We start from the raw sequence: 23,968 nt of genomic DNA, 5'->3' as shown, positions 1-23,968 counted from the left end.
AGGGGTTATGTGGGTCAGGGCTGTGCTCCCCAGAGCCCCCATCCCTTTGCTGCAGCCTGGCTGCTCCGTGCCTGCCTCATAAATCCCTCCCTGTCCCAGTGCCCCACAAACTCAGCCATGAATTCACTCTGGGCTTCTCTGTGGTGACTTAAACTGGTGAGCAGATGAGCACGGACCGGGTGTGATGGATGTGACCACACGGCTCAGAACAAATGCACATCAGTTCCCACTGTTATTTGTTGCTGTCTGATGGCAACAAATCAAATTTTTAAGCAAACTCCAGATACTCAATGGCCCTGTTGTTATCTTGCTGGTCCCGGTGACTTGGACAAATCACTTAAGCTTTGTGCTTTGGTTTATTATTATTTTTTTTTCCAGAAACCTTTGTTAGCATCCTGTCCCAGCCTTGTGCCACATGAAGCACGAGGTGATTGTTAATCTCCTCTTGCCATAGACAGAGAATTTGTCACGTACAGAGCTTTATGGAAACACTCTCTAGTTAATCCCTGTTTTGATGCAACAAGCAAGGGAATGAAGGGTTAATGAACTCTCCCCAGAGAGATTAGTCTGGAATATTTAAGGCTTCTTTAGTCCCAACATTTATTAAAGGCTTTTTTTGTTGTTGTTTTATTGTTGTAATGCTCCATTCAAAGGAATCCCTCCTGGAGAATCCTTTTAATTTGGTCTCCAGCACAGAAATAAACTGATTTATCTTAGATCTTTTCATATCATACTCAGGGCTTTTAATAAATGTGAGTTTCATCAACGCCTTTTTTTTTCTTTTTTAATTTTTTTTTTAAACTGGTGAGATAATTTAATATTAACACATCACACCTTATCACCCAATAACACTTAGTCCCTGTAATCTTATGACAGGCTAATTTCTGTAGCAACATCCCCTGTGTCAAATCTGCTCCATTCCATTACTACCCCAGCTGCTCGTGGAGCCCGGGTTGGTAATGAATATTCTGGCTTCTAAGCTTTTATCTAAGGATTATGAAATGAATTTGGAGTTTAGCTTGAGGGAGTTACAGCTTCATTTTGCCTAGTGGAGCTCCTTCATATCGCTGGAATAAATCATAGAGGTTTTCATGCTAAAAATGTAAGACAGAGAATCAAAAAATATATATGCTCAAAATCCCCTGGATGGGCTGGGGTGTTCCGTGCAGGATTTGAGAAAAAGGGTTAATTGAAAAGAGAGCTGGGGAGATGGGAGAAGTGGTGCCTGGCTCTGGGGAAGGGCAGAGTGGTGGTGTGCCTGCCTGTCCCAGGGCGGTGCTGGGAGGTGGGAGGAGGCAGAGGGGTGACCCTCACCCTTCCAGGTGGATCCTCTGCCAAGGCAGCGGCGCTGGGGACCCGTGAGCCCCATCCCACTGCACAATGGGGGGTTGGTGCCTCTCCCTTCCTGCCTTCCTTGTCTGTGACACTAACAGCTTTCACTTAATTTAATCTGTGCAGCTCATGAGGCTGAAGATGAGGTGAGCTCATTTGGCATAATTATCGGATGTGTCAGGAATGTGAAATCCCAGGCAGTGCAACTGTCCTGGAGCCATCACACTTCCGACAGCATGTTGGCTGTTGATGCTGTGAGGATGGGAAACGCACCTGCTTCCTCAAGCAGAAAATAGACTCTTAAAAAAAAAAAAAAAAAAGGGTGAAGGCTAAACTGCTATCGTGGGCTTTTTATGTTTAGCATATGCTCCCCATCCCTGCTCTGTGCCCCCTCCGTGTGTTTTTCCTCTTGGCTCGGGTGTGGTGCTGGATGATCAATGCCACCCGTGCAGGCCATGGCGGAGGCAGGCTGGGGAATGGGGACTTGGGACCAAGGGACTGCTCTGAGCTCCCGCGTGCCCCACTGATCACAGCTCTGATCACACGCTCGTGGCAGAGGTGTGGGTGCTCTTCCTCAGGTGCCAAACTCTTCCTGGGATGGAAGGGAGAGTGGAATACTGTGCTGCCTTGTGGGCTGTGCACTCAGGTCAGGGTCTGGGGCATCCCTGACTGTCCCCATTCCCTCCTGCCTGTCCTGAGCAGCCCAGAACCTGTTTGTGGGAAGCTGCAGCCACTATTCTATGCTCATTGTACAGAGCAGGATGGGCAAAACCCCATGGAACGGGACGACAGAATGTGGCTGCAGTGAGCAGAGTTGGGTGCCTGCTCCATTCTTGTCTGATCTCTGCCTGGATCATTCCCTTACTCATTTGAAAATCCCATTTTTTCGGTAATCCCCCAACCCTGCTTTCCTGGCACATGCTCTGGAGCACTTGGACAAACGCGAGAGCTGAGTGGAACAGCTCGAACAGCTCTGGCAGTTTGAGCGGTGCCGTTCAACCCTTCCGAGCAGACTTTTCCAGCCTCTCTGCCAGAGATGCCACCAGGAAGCAAATAACTGCAGGGCCCTGGAATTGCTGTGTAAGCCCGGAGCGGGTTTCAGGGATGCGCCCTACGACCACAGCAGGGAAATGGGAGGGACCTGGCTCAGCCCTGCCCACCCGCTCGGCCGGGTGCCAAAATCCGCCCGCTGCCACCTCTCTTTTCCTCGATGAGCACCGAGTAATAAATTGGACAAAAAATAATTAACTTGCCATAAATTGGGTATTAGCATATGAATTAGAGTTTAACATATGAAAGGGCTTTTGATGCCGCATAAAATTAATATGGAAAATGACCGTAACAGAATAACAAATTACACTTTAGGAGCTGGTTCCTCGGAGTCTGGCTGACAATGTCATGGTGGCACGGAGGTGCTGGCGAGGGGGAGAGGCTGGGAGCGGGACATCGTCTCTGACCCTCCCGAATTTGGTGCAGCCCTAAGCCTCAGGGATGCCTCTGCCCTGTTACGCTGGGGCTGAGGAAATTTGTGCAGGTGAAGTCCCCTGTTTGTGTTCTGGCACTTCCTCCTTGTTTATTTGGGCAAGTGGTGGTGTATTTCATGTTATTTTACTGGTGGTTAACCTGGGTGGTTTTTTCCATTTGAGTTTTAAATATTCTGACCAGGTTGGCTCTCAGCTGTTTTGTTAGTATATCCAGGACAGGGAGGATTTAAGACAGAGGTTGAGGCATGCTGTGATTTGTTAAAAATGATCTGAAAAAAAAAATTACTATTCATGAGCAAAAGGTTTTCTAGGACAGAGTTAAGCTGGTAAGGACTGGACATTTATTTTCTGAGGGGGGAAAAAAGAAAACCAAGCTTTAATTAGAACATGGGAGGTATGAACACAATTAAAGGTAGTTTGGGGAACAGCAGCTCCATGAGCTGCCAGTGGTGGTGTTGAGCTGCTGTGTAGCCTCTGTACTAGATCAACCCAACTGCAAACCCAAGGTCTTGGCTTAAATTGCCTTTAAGTTTAAAGTCAACACATTTTACCTTTTATTCGGAGCAAGAGAACTCAGCTGACAAAGAGCAGCTCGCTGAAATGCCACAGTGTGTTTGCATGCATCACCCAGTGCAGGAGGTCCAGAAAATATGAGTTGGAAAGATTGAAGATTTGACAGAGAATAGGCTTAGATGAGATGTTAGGAAAAAATCCTTCCCTGTGAGGGTGGGCAGGCCCTGGCACAGGGTGCCCAGAGCAGCTGTGGCTGCCCCTGGATCCCTGGCAGTGTCCAAGGCCAGGCTGGACGGGGCTTGGAGCAGCCTGGGCTAGTGGAAGGTGTCCCTGCCCATGGCAGGGGGTGGAACAAGGTGGTCTTTTAGGTCCTTTCCAACCCAGGCTGTTTTATGATTATGTGATATTTAATATCTCCAGGGAAGCTCTTGCAGTTCACAACCCCTGCAAGGTTCTCTGCCACATTTCCACCTCCCTTGCAGAGCACTGTGGGTGGCACTGCCCCTCAGCCGTACTGCCCTTGAAGTCCCAGCAGACATCAGCCTCTTTCCAGCACGGGGTGTGGTGTCTGTGTGATGTGCAAAGCCTTCCACGCTGGCCTGGGTCTGCATGATCATGAGAAGTCACACAATTACAGAATGGTTTGGGTTCAAAGGGTTTAAATTCTGAAAAACAATCTCATTCCAAAGCCTTGCTGTGGGCAGGGACACCTTCCACCAAACCAGGTTGCTCAGGGGCTGGCCTTGAACACTTCCAGGGATGAGGAGCCCACAGCCTCTCTGGGCAACCTGTTGTATGGCTTCATGGCTGTCCCTTTTCTTTGGTTTTGGTTCTTTTTGCCTTTTTATTCTGTGAGCAGAATCCCTGTAGGCTGGGCAAGTGCCTCAGACAGTAACATAATTACACCTTCCCAGCTGCTGTCTGTCTGTAAATGCTCTTGCCATGAGTGCCAATTAAAATAAATGCAGATTATTTGCAACTTAGAGGATAAACAAATCCCTTTTTGTCTAAATATCAGCCTGGGTTCTGGGGTCATTAGGGAGTTTTGCATTAGTGTCTGCATTCACTCTGGCAGGGAAGGACCTCAGCCTTGTTACTGGAGCAGGAAGCCGTCATGGCCCAGGGGTTTATTTCGGATGGGTTCTGCAACCAGAGGGGATTGAGGGAGCGCGTTGCTGCCCTGAGCAGTGAGATTTTTTTGGATGGAGGAGCAGAGGGCTGCCTGCTCTGATGGGTCAGCAAACAAACAGGAATCTGAAGAGCTTGCTCTGAATTCACGGCCAGGCAGAGCGACTCAAATAGAGACACCCAGCTCTGCCCCGAGGGTTAACTACCTGCTGCTGAAATACTAATTGCAGGGAATTGTGTCCATCAATTATGGCAAACAGGGCTTGCTTCCTGGGAGGGTGACAGGAGAGGGAGAGGGTGGGAGCAGCCCTGATCATCTAAACGAGCTTTTTGCTAATCATCTCAAATGGGAGGGCTCCAGAGACTGGTAATGAGTGGGACATGAGCTTCTCCCACCAGCCTGTAATCAGCAGGTCCTCAGGAGTCCTGGGCACCCCTTTGCTCAGGCTCTGGTTCATGCTCATGGTCTCTAGCTGGCCCTGAAGGGTTGAGGTGTCCACGGCCATCACAGGCTGCTTTCCCTGGGGTTTGCTGTAGCCACCTTGGCCAGGTTGCCTGTGATCACTGTGGAAATCACCACCACTTGTGTCCCTCAGTGCCTTTTTGAGGGTCTGGATTAGCAGTGAAACCATGTCCTGCCAGTGCTGAGGTGGGATCATCCAACCGGCTGGGTTAAAGCTTCCCTTTCCTTCCTGCAGGCAACAATTTTAATTGCAGTACTATGATAGGACTAATAAAAAGAGGAATTTCACACTCTCTCCGGCTTTAGAAATCTATTGTTCAGCCTGTTTACCTCCCTTTTTGTTCTGAGAAATGCTTAATTGTCTCCTTGGACAAGGCTGTCCTTTAAATTATACTAAATTGGTGGTAATTTATGTAGTGTTTTTTTGCTTCACGAAATGGCAATTTGCTCTTTACAGGCGTTTCTTTTGGGGGTGCTCAGCTCTGTGCCTGAGCAGTCCTGGAGGGACCAGGGCAACCCCAGAGCCACAACTCTGTGCCCCGAGGTGGCTCTTGGGACCTGGTCTCCACTGTCCCTTTGTTGCTCCCTAAGGCCTTTAGATCCCTGGGGGAACTTCTGCTTCTGGCATCTCCAGTTTATTTGCAAGGAAGAAGGAGCAGGTGCCTCTTAACAAGTTATCTTCTCTTTGCTATGTGCTTGTTCAATTTTTCTAAGCTCACAAGTTGCCCATGATGGAGCCACCAAAGCACTGCATGAAGTGCTCTGAGATCATCCTGGTGCCACTCAGTTTAAATGCTGCAGCAATGATTCCTTTCAGATTTTAAACCATACTCCTGGTTGACTTATTTCATGGATGTGCTGGGCAAAAGATAAAAAATCTTTAAAGATAACTAAAATTTTGTTCAATGAAAAGGAACAGAGCTGGGGAAGGTTCTAGAACACAAGTCTTATGAGGAAGGACTGAGGGAATGGGGGGGCTCAACCTGGAGAAAAGGATGCTCAGGGGGACCCTCATTGCTCTCTATAACCCCCTGACAGGAGGGTGGAACCAGGTCAGGGGCAGTCTCTCCTCTCAGGCAGCAAGCAGTAGGATGAGAGAAAATAGCCCCAAGTTGTGATTTAGATTGGACATTAGTTAAAATCTCTTCACCAAAAGGATTGTCAGGAACAGGCTGCCCAGGGAAGTGGTGGGTGACCATCCCTGAAGGGATTTAAAAGCTGTGTCCATGTGACACTCTCCATGTGCTGCAGGCACAGGCTCATCCTCCATGAGATGATTGATGCTGGTGAAGTGGCGGGTCCTACTCCTGCAGATGCAGCCACTCCCCTGCTTAGACTCCAGGATGAAGTCACTCTTTTATTCCTTTTATTTCTTTTTCCCTGTTGTTGGAGGCAATTTGGGCAGTGGCACGGGCCTTGTGGCTCTGTCCCTTCCACGCCAGTCACCCACGATGGCATTTCTCTCGGCCTGGCTCTCCCATCTCGCTGTGGCCCCCTCCCTCCTGCTCCCACCATTCCGTGTGGGCCAAAGCCGACTGGAGCACGAGTCTGCATTGATCAATGGGACCCTTATCCATTCCTGGAGACAGGCACATCCCGGGGAGATGGCAGGAATGGGGTCAGCTCTGCCTCGCTTGGTGTCGGGCATTCGGGGCTGCCTCCCACCTGCCCTCCTTCTGCCTTTGGGGGCCAGGGACTATGCTTGGAGGAGCCTAGAGGTCCCCAAACCCCCCTCAAAGGTGAGCAGCCTGTCCCCGACTTGCCAGCCTCCCCTTTCTGTCCCCTGTGCCCTGCAGGGGCCTGGCTGGCCGCTCTTCCCCTTTTGTCTCAGGGTGTCCCAAGATGTCTCAGGACAAATGTCCTCACTCAGGGTGATGCTGGCCTCTGCAGCGCTGTCAGGATGGGGTTATCAGGCTGGCAGCCATGAGCATGCTGGGCTGGAGGAGGCTTGTGAGAAACTCAATTAATCCTCCTGTCACTGGTGCCAGCAGAGCCCAAGCGCCTCTGCCAGCTGTGCCACTATAACACATCTACATGATGGACAAAACCTCACTGGGAACGGGATGCAAACTTCATTGCTACTGGGACAGGACTCCTCTGGCATCGTGGAGGTGACCAACTGCTTTTTTGGGTGCCTGGTAACCTGGGTGGCCAGTGGGGAGCGCGGGAAGGAAAGGAGGACAGGATCACACCACTGCCCACAGCAGCATTTCCTCAGCCCCTGACCTTTTGTACAGCTCATTAACAACACACTGAAGAGAAGGAGGCCAGAGCCATTACAGAGCAATTTATATGTAAATGCCCAAAGTACCAAAAAAGAGCAACCCCACCAGCGTTCATCAGAAAAAAAATTATTGAATTTTCTTTCGTATGTGTCTGGGTTTGTTGGGATTTTTTTTTTGTTTTTCATTTCAGCAAGACAGAGTACACTGTCAAACCTCTGTTTGGCTTCTTGATTCTCCAGGTGCATCCTTATTCCATCCAGGCACAGATTAGGGTTGGGTTTTCCCCTGTCTGGAGAGTGAGAAAGAGAGGCTTTGGCCTCTGGGATCCCCGATAACCCTTGGAGACAGACATCCCATCTCTGCTGCCCACCTGGGACACCCAGACAAGTCTCCAGTGAGTGGCTTTGTTGTCCCTACAGGAATGTAGCAGACCAAGGTGTTCTCACAGCCTACACCACGGGCCTCACTTCCCTTCGGAAATCCAGAAACTTTGTCCCAGAGGGATTTCCAAGAAAAGTGAGTTTACCTTTAGCTAAACCCTGCATTCTCTCTGCTGTGAGGTTTTAGCTCTCAGCTGAGGGCTGCTGCTGCCAGCAGCAGCAATAGAAGCAAGGTAAAACACATGTATAAATTCTTAATCAAACCATTGTCGGTAATGGCCCCGAGTAGTACAGCTGGTGCTGCTGGAAAGAACATGCCGGTGTCTTTGCACATCTGAGGAACGAGCTGATGTTCCCCTCCTAGAGCTGTGCTGGCTCTTGTCAAGCTGAGACCATACACAGGTGAGTTTGGGGGATCCCTGGATCCAGCTGGAGGGCTGGGAAAGACCTTGTTTGTGTCAGGAGCCTGGATGTAGTTTGATTTGAAGCAGAAAAGCCCAGCAAATACTATTTCTGGACTTGTATGCAAAGTGAAAATGCCACCAGTGATCAGATCAAAATTCCAGATCCTTCTCCCAGCACCTCTTCATCCTGGCTCCTTCATAAAGCTGCCTGAGCCTGTGAAAACCCTCCTTGCATCAGCTCTGCACCCTCAGCAGGCACCAGAGAGGGTTTCACGCATGTGTGACCCTGCAGTGCAGGCACAGGGAGGTGTTCTGGCCTTGCTCATGCCCCTCCCAGTGTGTTATCTGTGTTTTGGGAGCTTCCATCTGGCTGCTGCCGTGTTTGTGGGGTAGCCACAACACTACCCTGTGCTCAGCATTATACAAATGAGTGTAAATAGGAGATCCACCCCACTGACACAACGCTGGTGTTGGTGGCTTTGCTGGGTGTGAGCTCAAACACATTTCTCCCTGCCTCTCGACACACAACATCTGGAGATTTCCAAGGCACAAAACCTTTCCGAGGTTTCTTTCTGCAGCTGTGCAAGGGGAAGCTACTGAAATGGGAGAGAGGGAAAAGTGGAGAATAAGCAATGTTACAGCATCACTATCAAATATGCAGGAACCTGTGTCCTGGCAGAGATGTGTTCATTACCTCTCAAACCATTACCAGTGTATCCAACGCAAGAGCTCGCCCTGGGGTGCTTGTGCCCATGGCCAGACACCCAAAGCAGGTGCACTGAGAAAATCTATCCTTGGCCTTACCCCCTCCTCTCCTCCAAATGCCAATTTACAGCTTTTTAAATCAGTGTTAGGATTAATCCTCAGCCTCGCAATGGGGCAGAGGAGTATCATCCCTTTCTCCTGTGCATCAGCAAGGGGCTGAGCTGTTGGCAGCTGCTGCAGAGGATGCGTTTGCAATGAGGATGTCTCACCACGCTGGGGTTTGTTTGCTGCAGCTGCATGGCCAGCCTGGGCCAAGCTTTTGGCTGTGTGTGCTGACGTGGTGTTATGGTGACATCCAGCATCACTGTCACAGCAAACCATCACCACGGCTCTGGGGCTTGGGTTTAGAGCTCCTTCTCTGACCTGAGCGTGCTGAGAGCTACAGCAAACTAGAACCACTGGCAGGAGCTTCAATATGCAACTCCATCTGCTGGGAAAAATGATGATGGGTAAGTTAAAAAAGGTGAAAAGTTGCTGTCCAGGTGTGCAGAGATGGGTGGTCTCACTGGAGCGGGACCAGGGGCTGCCACAGTATGAGCAGGAGTGAGAGCAGTGCCCAGATCTGGTGTGTTAATGAGCGATTTAATGAGCAGCCACATCAAATGACAGCTGTTGGCTGCCTGAAGGGACAGAAAATCTCCCCCTGGTGCTCGCATCGTGCATTTTGCTGCTTCCTCACGTGCTTTGGTACTTCCATTTGGGAGTGGGGGAATGCCTGCCAGCTCCAGCAGGAATTGCTCTAGATGCTTGGCAACCCTTTTGCTTATCCAAAAGGACTAACTGGGTGGGCTGGGGCCTTAATCAGTGAGTTCATAATTGGACTAATGCAGAAAAAGACCCAGCTTCTCAGTGACATAGGCAGCCTATTCCTTGTGTGCCTGTGTTGACCCTCAGAAACTGGCTGAAAAAAAATCACCAGAGCTCAAAGAATCCATGCCAGCAAGGATGTTCAGGCTAAAAGATTAAATAAGGGTAAAAGACTAAAATAATGTTATTTAATCGTGCATTCAAGAAGCTGATAAAGGATAACGTAACACAGATCTGACGTGGTGAATTCGTATCTGAATGTCAGACTCCACTTTTGTTACATCCCTAATATATCTCCATTGAAGCAAGATAAATATGATTATAACATTTCATCTTAATCTTGGGGGGATAAAAATAATGCCTGTGGGCACAACGGTGCTCCTGCTGTTTTTCCTGGCTCTCACTCCATGGGAAGCATTGGGCACGTGCTTCCTGTCCCTACAACTTCCACTGCACTCAGGCAAAGCTCAGTTCACCCCAGCTGCGTGGAGCATTCATTTAATCCAAGTTCCTGCTCCTATCCTGCTCTCTATCCCTGCTCCTGTTGGCTCTGGAGGTGTGTGGTGACCTCCAGCAGCACTGTCCCCTCTCTCATCCCTGCTCTGGCAGGGCTGAGCAGGATCCCAGGGGCTACCCAGTCCCAGAAGGGAGAGGAGAAGCCCCAGGATGTATTTTTGCCTGCTCATTTGCTGCAGATCTGAAGCAGGACTTGTCCCCTGCATGGTACCTCCCGGGGCAGAACAATTAATCAGTCCCTGGCTATTGTCTACCTGGGAATTAGCCCATTTCCTGAGGATTAACCTAATTGTCTAATTATTCATTATATTGTCTCTCCTCCCGATCTTCATTCATTGTTTGGTTGTTTTATTTGTAAAATATCTTTAGTCTATTTTATTTGAAGGCATGCAAGAGATTTACTTTGTGGTTTGTTTGTTTGTTTTTTTTTTCATGTATTTCTCTTCTGAAAAGTCTTCCTGAGCCAAACCTTTCCTGCCAGAAAGGACTGGGAGGTTTGGCACTTCTGGTGGGTCATCTCCCCTGTGCCTGCATGAAAGATCTCTAATCCATTTTTGCCCCTGCGTTCACCTTGCCTGACTGACTTCTGAGACAATGTCACAGCACAGGAGGGATGTGACTCTAGAGAAGCTGCTCTGTGAGAGAACTCCTTGTGAGGAGTGTTAGGGTTAGGGAGTAAGTGTGATTTTTTCCATCAGTGGGTATTTAGCTGTTTGAGTTTGTCCTTGCCTCTAAAAACCCACCTGCTCCTGCCTCTGGGAAGTGGGTGTGTGTCAACACCTTGGTCTTTGTTCACAAGGCACACACTTGTCACCCCAAAAAAGGCCAAAACCAAAAGGAAATCACCCCTAGAACAGCTCTTTGTGGCTGTGAAGTTTGGAAGTGCATGGAAGGATTCTCCATCCCCTATTCCACCTGCCTTTGCAGAAGGACTTAGATGACTTTTTAAAGAAGGGGACAAATTACTGAGTCGTGTGCAGGACCCTCGTGCCCTGGGCTTCCCAGCTGGTGTAAGCTTCAACCAGTTAGCTCCAGTTAGCTCTTACCAGCTGGTGTAAGCTCCACTTGGTTTTTCTGTCCTGCAGAGATGTGCAGGGAGACGGTCTAAAGTTTGGATTGGGGCTGAAACACCCTTGGATGTGTCCAGAGTAAAAATAAGTTAAAATATTCCTTCCTTGATGAAAAAAAGAGTGCTTGCTCTTGCCTTTCCACTTTGGTACTAGAGCAGGAGCCAGTGTCAGAGGGACAGTCTGGCAAAGCTCTGCTGTCACTCAGGCAGAGAGCAGCTGAATCCCTGCAGATAATAATCCTCTATTGATTTCTGCCTTGTTTTTACAATCATTAGAGAATTTTCACTGAGCAGAACGAGAAAATCTTCTGATCCCCCAGAGGGTTCTCATGTTCTCTCAAGGAAATAACAACAAACAAACAAAAAAACAAAGCAGAAAAATTAAACCCATGAGTAAGCCAGAAATAACGGGGTAGAGCTGGCTGAGAACACTTTGATGTTCAAATGCATCAGTTACATGGTTTGGTGCTTTTTCTTAGAATTTTCCTGTACTTTCCTAACTTTTCATAAGCAGATTTGCAGTACCAGGCATTGCTTCTCCTCAGTCCATTGGCATTTCCAGCCCTGCACAGAGGAGCATGAGCTGGGCACAGGTGGCTTTGGTGCTGTGTCAGAGGCTTTTGAGGATCATTCCTCTGGGAGAAGTCTGTCTGATAAGGTCGTAGCTGTGTTTTGAGGAATTCCCAAAATGCGTGTGTGTGTTTGTGTGTTGGCTCACTGTGTGTGTCCATGCCTGGCTTGGCTGTCAGGGTAGGTGGAGGCTGAGGTTGTGCCCATGGTGTGGGTGTCTCTGAGGCTTTTTGTGGCCAGAAGGTGAAGAGAAGACTCTGAAGAGTTGCCTGTGGCACAGAGAAGGGCTGTGTGTGTACACAGAATCAGAGGATGGTTTGGGTTTGAAGGGACTTTAAAATTAATCTCATTCCACGCCTGCCATGGGCAGGGACACCTTCCACTATCCCAGGTTGCTCCAAGGCCCATCCAACCTGGCTTTGAACACTTCCAGGGATGGGGCAGCCACAGCTCCTCTGGGCACCCTGTGCCAGGGCCCCAAAGCCCTCTACATGTGCCTGCACACACGTGTGTGCTCGAGGACAGGGGTCTGCACACCTCATCCCAGCACAGCCTTTGGAATGAGTGCCAATTCCAAGAGCTGGCAGCACTGTTCTGCTGCTCAGAGGTGCCTGCTGTCTCACACAACTGAAAAGATTATGACATTCAAAAGAAATAATTTATAAGCAGCAGATGATTCATAAACTGTGACTAAAAAACCCAACAACACAACAGCCAGAGCACCATCCCACCCAGTAAGTGCCTTGACTTAGAAACAGGTATCTGGACAGAGCAGCTGCTGGGAATGCCAAGGGAGGTCGGCTCCAGAGTAGACCTGAGGTGCCCATGATGCTGAATGCCTGATAAGAAATGTTGAAGTGATACAAAGAGGGCATCTGAGGGAAATCAGACTCTTGCATTTTTTATAAGAAACAGGGTGAAGAATGATATGATATGATTGATATGATATGATTGATATGATATGATTGATATGATATGGGTAGGTGTAGGGTGGGGAAGGGGGAAGGAAGAGGGGAAAACAACAATGAAGATGCAGCAGAGCTGAGCCACCATGTGAAGAACTTTGACAGTGAGCTCTGAGCAAAGCTGGAGCCCTTTGCAGCAGCAGCAGCAGCACTGTGACCCTGTCCCCTGCCTGCCCGAGCCGGGCAGGGATGAGAGGAGAACTGCTGCTGGGGGCACAGGTCCTGACCAGGGAAGGGCCAGCAGAGCCTGACACTGCCATGTACCCCTTTCCCAAGAGCCTTCTTGTTACAACTGTAAAAAATCCATTTCAACATCAAAGTCTGTTTTAATTTGAGCTTTCAGTCTCTTTGATTTCATTTCTTCTGCATTTGCTAAATAATGACACGAGTGCTTTCAGAAAATGCCCTTCAGTGCTCTCTAATTTATTTTTGTGCTGTAATCAGCCCTCCTCCTCTTCCTCTTCAAGACCTCTTGGTCCCTGCAGCCCTTGCCCAAGCAGCAGCCAGGAGGAGAGAGTGGACATCTCCCTCCTTGTGCTCCAGCAGGTCCAGGCAGCTGGGGCAGAGCTGCTGGGTGAAAGCCTCCATCTAGCTGTGGCTCCTGGGGACACACCTGCCACGGACTCCATGGACCTGCTGCAGCTCAGCATCTCCCCCCAGTCCCACCCCTCCACCACTGCACCTGTCAGGGGCAGCTCCTTCCTCACAGCTTTCCCTCCATGATCCCACAGATCTCCTGTACTAGTCCCTGTCACACACAACCAGAAGACACCTCCTGCAGCCCCAGCTTGGTGGCCATCAGCCTCCCTGGCAGGATTACCTGGTCTCCCTCAGGCATTGCAGGGATGTACCTCTCTGAAGGACTTGGCCAATTCTTTCCCAGCTGGAAATCCTTGTGGTTGCCCCAGGAACTCTTTGGCAGAGATCCACACCCCCTGACCAGCTTTTAGCAACCTGCAGATTGGCTTCTGGGGTAGCCAGTGTTGTGGTTTCCCACCCACATCTGTCAGTGTCTGCTATTCTGTTCACCTTCTGGGTGAAGGTCTGAATCAAACAGATGAATATCTGCTACTACCACCTGAAAACTGCTGGGAAACATATAGAAATTTAGAGTGAAGGAGCTCTCAGGAAGGATCCAGCCAGTCTCTCCTCAGGGAAGCTGGATCAGGTAGCCCTGCCTGGCAGGAATCTGTCCCCACTGTGTAAGGGAGTTGACAAATTTGGTCAACCAAGTGCCAGCCAGAACCTTTAACTGGGCTCTCCATTTCTCACTGGCTCCCACTTTTGCGGTTGCCATGCCCTCAGCACTGCACTGAATGCCAGAGGAGAAGGCTCACAGCACATTGTCTGTGTACACAGCACATTAAATCCGGGAAACACAACCCTCTGCAGCCCCAAGTTATTTGTTAAAGGCTGTTGATAGCTGTTACTTCTAGTTTGTGTCTCCTTTTATATCTTCTCTGTTTGTCTCTGTCTGAGAGCTGGGGGGGCTGGGGGCTCAGGGACCTGGTTGCCTGCGGGGTGTGTGGTGGTACCCAGAGCCTGGCTCCATGCAGCACTGCCAAGCCAGCTGAAACCCCTGTGGGCATCCTGGAAGAAGGAGGTCACTCTCTGGTTTAATGATAACTTGTTCTCCCCAGAGATTTTCATGTGCAGACAAGCTTCAGAAAGGGCTCATAAAGGACCCTAGAAATCCCCCTAATTTCCACTCCCCCCTCTCTTTGCATACCCCAGGTCCCAGGCAGAGCAGGCTGTGCATTTGCAGGTGGTTCCTCCTTTCCTCGAAAAGCAGAGGATTCATCCACACCTCATCCTGTCTCATTCCCTGGGTCAGGGCTGAGGGCTCATGTTCACATTCATCATCTCCCATTTGTTCCCATTTCCATGAGTGAGCAGCTCTTTGGAGGGTGTCCTTGGAGAGCGGCTGTGCATTAGAGAGAGCTCACTCAGACAGCATTAGTGTTGTCACCATTGCCTGCATCATCCCAGCTCACACCACTCCTGTGCTTCTGTGTCCTTATGGATGTGAATTTCTTTGGGATCAAGGAGGAGGCCCAGTGTGCAGGTCTCTGTCCCAGTTGTGTCTGGCTGAGCACATGTGCTGCCCATGTGAGGCTTTGCTGAGCTGCTGCAGGAGCTGCACCAGCCACCCCAAAAGTGACCTTCTCTGACAAGTCTCACTCTCCACAGGAGTTGTCTTGTGGCCAAATGAAAACCTGAATATTTTCTGTGTAGAGTGAGGGATCTGAAAGGTCAGCCATCCTTGGGCTTTGCCATCAATAAAGCTTAATTTGGGGACAGTGATTACCTGTCAGAGCAAGGGTCTGTCTACCCCAGCACCCTCATCTCCAAAAAGCTGCCAAGGGAAAGGGTAGAACTCAGGGAAAACAGCAGCTGCACCTCCCCAGCCCACAGCAGCTCTCCCTGCCTGCAGCTCAGGCACTTCCTTGAGGGGCTGTGGTTAATAACATTGATGGACTTTTTTCCCCATGAATTTGTCTAATTGCTTTTTGCATTTCTGGATATCCATTAGCTGGTCTCAGCCAAGGAAAGGTTAATGAATTAGAGCCCTTAAAAGCACCCAAAGGGTTTTAATGGAAACAATTCTCTAAGCACAAATCCTCACGTTCTCCTACTGTCGTTAAGAGCTGCAGAATCATTTTGAGCGTGGTTGGTGTAAGTATGGGAACTCCAGCCCTATCCCCCTTCTGACCCATTTCCCAGCCCAGAGACACTGGGGTGGTTTATCTGGCTCTGCCTGAAACCTGCCATTCCCATTCCTGTTTTGTTCTGTGCTGGGGGGATTTAATTTTTTTTACTTTTACTTATTCATTTTGTGGTAGAGGAGGAAGAAGAGTTTAGATTGTTTTTGTTGCTAATGTACAGCCTGAAAAACAACAGCTGCTTATTATGGATTAGTTTCATGGGACCCAGAAAGTGAAGGAGAGAAGAAACACAAAGGAGTGAAGTTTGGCACAAGTGGAAATGATCATCATGAGGACAAACCTGCTGGAGGAAAAGGGTCCAGAGGAGAGAGGTGTCAGCAATGTGTGGTTTCAGTTGAAAGAGAGGTTTCAATCAGGCTTGATGGCCATGGGGAAGGGTGGATGGGGGTCTTCACTCTGCTCCTCCCATGCTGGACCAGCAGCACTGGTCACACTGGGACACACTGGTGGCTCTGGGTTGACAGCAGTGGCTGGGGAGCAGCAGAGTGATGTGCTCCTGCCTAGGCAGGACTCCAGGGACAGCTCATTCAGGGAATGCACTGATAATTCCTCAGCTGCCGAATCTGGAGTTTTGTGGTGTAATTAGTGTGAGTGGGGTGCAATTAACCACAAGGATCAAGCACAGGAAATCTCAAAGTGTAAGAGGAGCTTAATGTCATCCTGGAGCCTCCCATGATGGTGGCTCTGGCACCCTGGCCAAGCCCCAGGAAGGAGAGCTTTCCTAGAGGTCTGCATACCTGTCCAAGCTCTAAACACCTCACCAGCCTCACCTGGGGCCAGGTGACCCACCCACCCACCTTCAGCCCTTAGTCAGGAGTGTATTTCAGCTCAGGCTCTCAGTTTTCTTCTTTCTCTTGGCTGGGCTGTGTGGGTGCCTTATCTGGCCTTGCTCCTTGACTCTGACTTCAGGGCTGCCCCCAAAATTGGCTCTCCCTGCTCTGGGACTGAGCTCCTGGCTCATCTTCCTTGGCAGAGCAGCCTCTCCTTGCTGATTCTCGACACTTTATCTCCAGGTAGGTCAGCTCTTGTTTCATTTTATTTGTGCTTAATGCTTTTCATAATGGAAGGGCTGATCTTGTTTCTCCCTGAAACTTTCTTATTTGCTGCATGGAGGGATGAGCTGTGAAATGTCAGTGCAGAACTTGAGGAGGGAGAATGTGTCAGGGGTTTGTACAGCGGGAAGGGGTTGTTGCAAGGTCCATGTGTTGATGCCACAACTCTGGAAGCTGCCAGTGCCCTCAGGACCATTTCCAGGTGAGCAAAACTTGCTGTTGCTGTGCAGACCACGCTCTGTGGGAGCTGGAAGTTGGCCAGGCTGCTGCAAGATTTAGGAGCTGATTTTCAGGTCTCAGAGCAAGATCCCACTCTGCTCCCAGCTGCTGGCAGGGTTTTAAAGCAGGAGAGGCTGCCTGTGGTGTGTTCTGATGGGGTATGGAGGGAGGGGTGCAAGAACTGGGGAACATGGAGTGCAAAAATAAGGCTGAGGGGAGGGAAGGCATGCTGGAAGCAGCTGGCAGTGGATTGTAATAAGGTGACAAGAAACTCTAACACTTCAGCAGCTGCTTGGTGCAGCCAGTAACCCAACACATTTAATGAGATGCTGCCTGCTGAGAAGTGAAAAGGTTGGTTTCCTTAAATAAATATTATAATAGTATGCAGGAGACTGCTCTGGCAGGGTGCTCCAGTCCCCCTCAGCTCTCCCCTGGCACCTGGCAGCATTGAATTTGAGCTCCAGGGTGAGTGCAAGAGGCTCAAGCTGTGGAGGAATGGCTGTGGGCACTGGGAGCACTGGGCCTGCCTGCTCTTGTGGAGGTGGGCTGTGACCTGAAGGAGGAGGTTCAGGCAAGCTGCTTGGGCAGATCTCAGTCAGGTTGAGTGTGAAGGAAGGGCTGGACATGGTCCCTGGGCAGGCATTTGGGCTGCTGCCCCTCAGCCCCTCTCTCCTGTTCACAGGCATGGTTCTCCTTCCTGTTGCTCTCAGTGATGCCCACAGTTGCTGTTATCAGCTTAAAGCTGACACCGAAATCCACTTGAATTCCCCCTCTCCCATGCTGGCCTGATCATCAATTACCAAAATCTGCTACCACCGTGCTGCTCTCTACACTGCCTGGGCACCTGTGAGAGCCTGGGAGGCTGTTCTGGCCAGCCTGGAGAAGGTCTGGGCTGGGAGAGAAGGAGGGAAATGAAGGTTTGATGGGCAGGGCTGAGCTTGGTGTTTGTGATCAAACCCGCTGGGCATGAGTGTGCAGCAAGACTAAAACCACTCTGTAATGCAGGTTTGGGGCTTTAGGGGAGGTGCCTGGTGTTCTTCACTGGGATGCTGAGTTGCTCTGGGATGAAACTGCTGTGGGTTTTTGTGGCTGCATCAAGGTGCTGCCCAGTGCTTGTAACCAGCCTCGAGGTTGCCTGGAGGGCAAGTTCCTTCCTTCCCACAGGCTGGCAGGTTCCCCCTGTTCCTCTGGACCAGCCCAGAGCTCTTAAGGAAGATGGAGAGCTGGAGCAGTGGCCAGGAGACTGAAACTAAAGGCAAAGGTTAGAAGTCCCCTCACACAGCTGTGATCCCAGGAACACTCAGCACTTTGCTGCACTGCAAGTGTGAGATCATTCCAGCCTTCATTGCTCCTCCAGGCCCTGTTGCAGGTGATATCCTCCTCCTGTGCCCTGCCACAGCTGCACAAGTGAGGAGGGAGAGGAGCTGGGAGAGCAGTAATGGACTAACCAGAGCTCCTCTGCTTCAGCTCAGCAGCTGCTGCACTCAGAAGTGCACCTGTCTGTAACTATTGCCATGCAAAGTACTTGTTTTTAACCCACTTTTTCAATAGTTTCTCTCCAGCCTTTGGCCAAATACTCCCTGGTTTTTCTTCCCTGGGCAAGGGCATGTGGCAGTTCTCCTGCTTCTGCTTTTCCTAGAATGCTAATTTTCTGTGTGGAAATAATACAGGTTTGTGCTGTCAGAAAATGGTTGGCAGGCTGAGTCATGCACAGGGTGCAAGCGTGTTGTGGGGTTGGCCTCCAGGAGCTGGGCAGCCACCATAAAAGGTTCCTCCTTCACCTGAAACCCAGACAAATGCTCATGAAGGCTTCATCCTTAAGTGCACTAAGTGTGGGGGAAAAGCTTTTTCCATTCCTTTCCATGCTGGGAAAGGTGTTTTGCCATGGAGAGCTCAGGAGGTGCTGTGAAGCTGTTGGGGCTGAGGGCAGCTTTGTGCTGTGACCTGAGGCATTCCTGCCTCCCATCTCTGCCCATGGGAGCTCCGTGCTCTGACACAGCAAGAGAGAACTGCTTGCTCAGGGTGGCCACGTGGGAACTCCGAGGTGGCCACAGCCTTGTTCTGCCCTGGGGTAGGACTGGAGGGCTGGTTCTGCCCAAGCTGAACCTGGAGAGAAGCAGGGCCACCTCCTGAACCACTGAGCCCTTCCACACTGCAGGTGTTCACCACAAGCCAGTCTCAGGGATATGAGCAGAAGTTCTGTTGATCCAATTCTTTCTTGGGTTCTGCCTCTGAGCTGGAGGAGCATCTGTGGCCCCACTGATGGGATGGCAATGTTCCCTTCCGCCCACCACATACCCCTCATTTGTTGTGTTTTGAAAAGTGCTAGAGCAGCCTTAAAATAGATGGCAAAAGAGAGAAAGTGCAAAAAAACCAGTTTAAAACATTTCTGCATAGTTGGCGCTATTTTTAGCCACAATTTGATAAATGAATGTAGGTCAAAAAATGGGGGGAGAGAGTTCACACTTCTTCTTTTGTACGAAATTTAAGAGAATTTTGGGAAAACTGGAGCAGCTCAGGAAGGGACTAAGTAGGTGCTGAGCACAAAGTGTTTCTGTCTGGAGAGCAGGCTCCTCGTGTCGTGGGTAGGGAGAAGGAAATTTTTATTCCCTCCAAAATATTCCCCACTTTGGAGTATTTACATAAAATACCTCAACCACAAGTTTCCACCACGCTTCTGGAGCTGGGGCGGTGGTGCAAAGGGCACTTCCTCAGGTCTAAAGCTCCAGTTTTGTTTTGACTCTCTGGATGTGGTGAGAGCAGAGACTTCATTTTTAATTTGTTTTTGTTTCAAATGCACCAGGCCTGTGAGATGAGTGCTGGAGGTGTGTGTGGGGGAAAAACACCTGGGGGATAGAGATCCAAAATCTGGTTCATTCTCCTGTCAAATGCCTCTGCTCCAAGACAAGTGTTGGAGGGCTGGGTGTATGTGGAAGGGATGGGGGAGATGGATAAAGGTGAGTGGGAAGATGAAGTGCTTTGAAAGGACACAGATGTGACCTCCTGTGAAAGGACACAGATGTGACACAGATGTAAACCTGACTAGTTTTAGCCTCTTCTGGCCTTGAGAAAGTTTTTCACCAGGATTTCTTGATGTCAGAATCCTTTGAAGGAGAAGAGGAAGCAGGAATAAGGAGAGCAATTGTATGAGGGATGTGTGTTTGGACAGAGACCTGAGTACCAAGAAGGACACTCATGTACTTGAATGCCTTGAATATCCTCCTCAGCACACTCCTGCCAGCCCTTCAGGAGGCAGATCACTGCTCTGGCCTGGATGGGTCCCTGTGCTGCAGCAGCTGAGTCCCACGGGGATGTGCTGCTGATGCTGCAGTGTCCAGGAAGGATGCTCTGTGCTCTACTCCTCTTCCCATCTCCTGCTTTGCCCCACTCTGCAAAGAAAATCCTGCCAAAATAACTTTCTTGTTGCAGTACTCAATTACCTCCAGGACTCTTACTGCTCTGCTGGCTTTCAGGCATATCCAAATGTAATTAATGTGTTCTAAATTAATCTTCAGCACACAGGGGAGCGAAAAGACACAACCTTCCCTGACTTTCTCCCAGTGCCCCCATTCATCCTAATGATGGTGTGGAACAGTAGGAGTGCAAGAAAGAGCATTTAATACCCACCTGTGCCATTCTGGAGGTGTGCTTGCAGCTCTCTGCAGGGCAGGATCATCACTGCACCGACCGCTGTGGGACTGTCAGCGTGGGCACAGGGATGGCTGGCACCTGCAGCCTCCCCGATTTCCTCAGGCTGGAGTGTCACTGCTGGGGCACTGAGGAAGCTCAGGTGCCCCTCAGTCCCCTCCGTGCTGGGCTTGCTCAGGTGGGACTTGGTGAGGGACCCTTAAAGGGCTCAATGCAAGCTCTGCCTGGGGCAGCACATTGCACCCCAGGAAACCAATGCACAGAAAAATTGTAACTTTTGGAAAAAAAAAATGTTTGGGGACTGATGCAATTCTTTTTCAGCCTCACTCACTATTAAATGACTGTTGTGACTGAACTCCAGCTCAGCTCCCCCTCAGCTCTTTTCCCACTTCTCTCCAGTGGGGTGGGGGAGAGAAGAATTGGGAGGGCAAAAGTGAAAAAGCCTCATGGGCTGAGATGAAGACAGCATAACACAGGGGAGGCAAAAGCTGTGCCCACAAACAAAGCCAACAAGGAGTTAACCCCCCACTTTCCATGAGCAGGCAGGTGTTCAGCCACCCCCAGGACAGCAGGGCTCTGTCACATATAATGGACTTGGCAAGACAAACGTCGACATTCCAAATGTTCTCCTTTCCTCCTTCTCCCCAGCTTTACATGCTGAGCATGATGCCATATGACATGGGATGTCCCTTTGGTCCCTTCCAGCTTTTTGTGCACCCTGACCCCCTCAGTGGCGGGGTGGGGCCTTGGCTGTACGAGCCCTGCTCAGCAGCGACTCACACATCCCTGTGTTACCCAAACCAGACCCACGGCAGCTACTGGGAAGGAAATAACCCCTATCCCAGTCAAACCCAGCACGCTGCCTGGCTGGCACAGGCAGTGCTTGGGAGGTCACTGAGAGCGTGCTCAGTCTGACCCCAACCTCTTATGTCCCCAAGTGATGGCATCTCCCATCTGCAGTGGCACAGCTGTGTCCCAGGCTGTCTGATGGCACTGGGGAGGAAGCAGGGAACTTTGGGAAGCTTCAAGAGCAGCAGGTTTTTGTGTTGTTTCTGTCTCATTTGTCCCTGGCCATTTTGAAGTATTTATGTATTAGTGCCAGATACGCTGAGTTGCTTGTGTGTGCAAATCATGTGTTTGAGTATGCATTTTCCTCCTTAATGGCTTTTTATCTGGAAACCTCCAAGTGCTTGGTGAGGGGAGGAGATGATTTGTTGTGATGGTATGGGAGGTGCAGAGCATCACTGTGGGGCTGTGGGTGCCTGTCCCACACCCCAGGAATGTCCAGGAATGGTCATTACAAGAAATGCCCAGGAGAAAGCCAGGCCCCTCCTTGTAATCCCTGCCTTTGAACACTTCCCTTTACTCCCCACCCAAAATGTTGCTCTCCTTTGAAAGGGCATACACAGATGACAGTGTTTATGTATCTACATTTGAGAAATGTGTTTTTTAATGTGCATTTCCAGTGTTTTCAATGGATACAGTCACATATCACAGAATCCTAGAATGGATTGGGTTTGAAGGGACCTTAAATATCTTATTCCAACCTCTTTGCCATGGGCAGGGGTGCCATTCATCAGACCAGGTTGCTCAGGGCCCCATCAAACCTGACCTTGCTGGATATCAAGTATTAAAAACCTCTTTTGCTATAGGTTTGGGAGCCACTGGTGGCCAGCAGGTGCCCTATAAAGAGCTCAGCTGTGCTGCAAATGACTGCATGTGCTTGACTTGTGGCAGAAGAAAAAATAGTTTGACTTTTTTCAGACTCAGCTAAAACAAGATAAATGGAAAATCAATGTGTGTGCTGTAAATTCTGTTTAGTTAATTCATATAACACTTTAAAAATTACAAAATAATGGAAAAGTGGCTGGGTAAAAAGACAGTAATTGATGGATCACCTTTGATTTTTTTTTTTTTTTTGTAGGGAGAATAATTGTGTGTGTAACTCTGGGATGAGGTTCTTAGCAAGCTGGCATCATGTTCTGCAGCTCTTCCATCCATTTAGTCATGAACATCACCGTTTTCAGTGTACCTGGGAAGCTGCACCAGAGAAGAGCGTGGCACATTTGTTACCAAGCCTCGGAGGTGTTTTGTACATGAGGAGCAACAAGGAAGGCTGTAAATGTGACTTGTAGAATGCTATCCCTGTGTTTTGTTGGATGGGGACACTTCCTTGTGTGCCTCACGGGCTGGGTCCTTCCCCTCACCACTGGTGAGAGCCTCTGGGGCAGCAGGACTTGCTTCTCCTGATGGACAGGGACCTGTGCTGCCCTTGGCACTGTTTCTGTGAGGAAAGCCTGGTGAGCGATGCTTCACTGGCTGCTGCCTGCCTTCCCAACCATCCAATCTCACGGGAGTGAATGCTCCCTGTGCTTAATACTTTGTGTGTCCTCCCGGGAGTAGCTGCCTGTCTCAGCAAAGCCTGCCCCAAGGTGAAAATGAGATGGGTCCCTCGTGTCAGGCTGCCTGCAAAGAAAGGGGACATTTCTTACCTTGATGGCTTGGAATCCGAGTGAGTGACTGGACAGAGGGCAGGAAATAGGAATGTCGTGGGGGGTTTTCTGCCTGTGGTCTCAGGACCAGAGTCAGGGACCAAAGCAGAGGCTCCCCAGTTGCAGCCCTGTCTTCTCCTTGGAAAGAGAGAGGGATCCATCAAGTGAGGAGCCATCCTGGGATGGACAGCCAAGCTCCCTCCAGGGGTGGAATGTTGTCACCCTCTGCTGCTGCACACACTGACAGCCTGTGCTGGCTGCCGGAGGGACTCCAACGCTGACTTTTTCACAGCTGTCCTAGTGACAAAGTAGGGGTTTTCCAGAGCAGGAAATCTGTGAGTCAGCCACAGCACCAGCCCAGCCCAGGACAGCAGAGGTGCAGGTTTGCTGTGTAATGAATATTTAAATTGAGGATGAAGTTTCCCCTGGAGGTCTAAATTTTGTCTCTGAGAGTTAGTGTTCAAAATATCATATTCCATGACGGATGGGGAATAGAGCCATTGACAGCGTGCAGAGCAGGGAATTGCATCAAGGAAAGAAGTAATAAATAATTTTTGGGACCAAAAAGGGTTCCCAGGCCTTCTGGGCAATAGCCTGATTAACAGAGGATACACAGACACCTCTCAAAAAGCAGTGCCATGTCCTGCTGATTGCTGAGATGCTTTTTGGATGAGATCTGGACCAAAACCTTCCCCACAAGAAGAGGAGGGTCAGGCTGATGGGACAGAGCATAAGAGTGAGGTTTCTCCACACTGCTCTTTAACCTGGGACAGACTCTGTGGGAGCTGCTTGGATCCATTAAAATATCCAACACACTGAGCACCTGATGTGGGTCCTAGGAACACTTCTTAAAGGCACAGATGGAGGTCAGGGCCTGAACCCTGTAGCCAGAGTACAAGGAAACTCTGTGGGGGTGGGAAGACCTTTTTCTGGACACCTGAGTGGCCCATCTTAATTGTCTGACCCTGCTGTGCTCTCATATCCAGATGCTGGTTCCCATCTTTATTCCCCTGCAGGTAGCAGGTTGTGGATAGGCTGCACCCATGCAGCAGGAGCATGGGATGAAGCCCAGCTGAAAATTGTACTTAAAGAGCCACTTTTAGAAAAAAACTGAAGATACTCTGAAATTTTCAGGCCTGAGAGCAAGTACCACGTAGACATAGCTACACCTGGGAAGGCTGCTCTTTCCTCTTGAGATGGATTGCTCTGC

The 23,968-nt window shown here is 49.8% G+C and overlaps 1 long non-coding RNA gene across 1 annotated transcript; it reads left to right on the top strand.

The window, feature by feature from the left end:
- The first annotated feature begins 16,169 nt into the window (after window positions 1-16,169).
- LOC138121005 (uncharacterized) lies at window positions 16,170-23,745 on the top strand. The gene is made up of 2 exons (XR_011156035.1): window positions 16,170-16,360; window positions 22,191-23,745. It is a non-coding gene; the product is annotated as an uncharacterized lncRNA (long non-coding RNA).
- Window positions 23,746-23,968: the final 223 nt, after the last annotated feature.

This window comes from Aphelocoma coerulescens, chromosome 20, assembly GCF_041296385.1.
Source record: "Aphelocoma coerulescens isolate FSJ_1873_10779 chromosome 20, UR_Acoe_1.0, whole genome shotgun sequence".
In the NCBI taxonomy this organism is placed as follows: domain Eukaryota; kingdom Metazoa; phylum Chordata; class Aves; order Passeriformes; family Corvidae; genus Aphelocoma; species Aphelocoma coerulescens.
The sequence above is the reverse complement of the archived record's forward strand: the minus strand, read 5'-3'. Positions and strand labels throughout refer to the sequence as shown.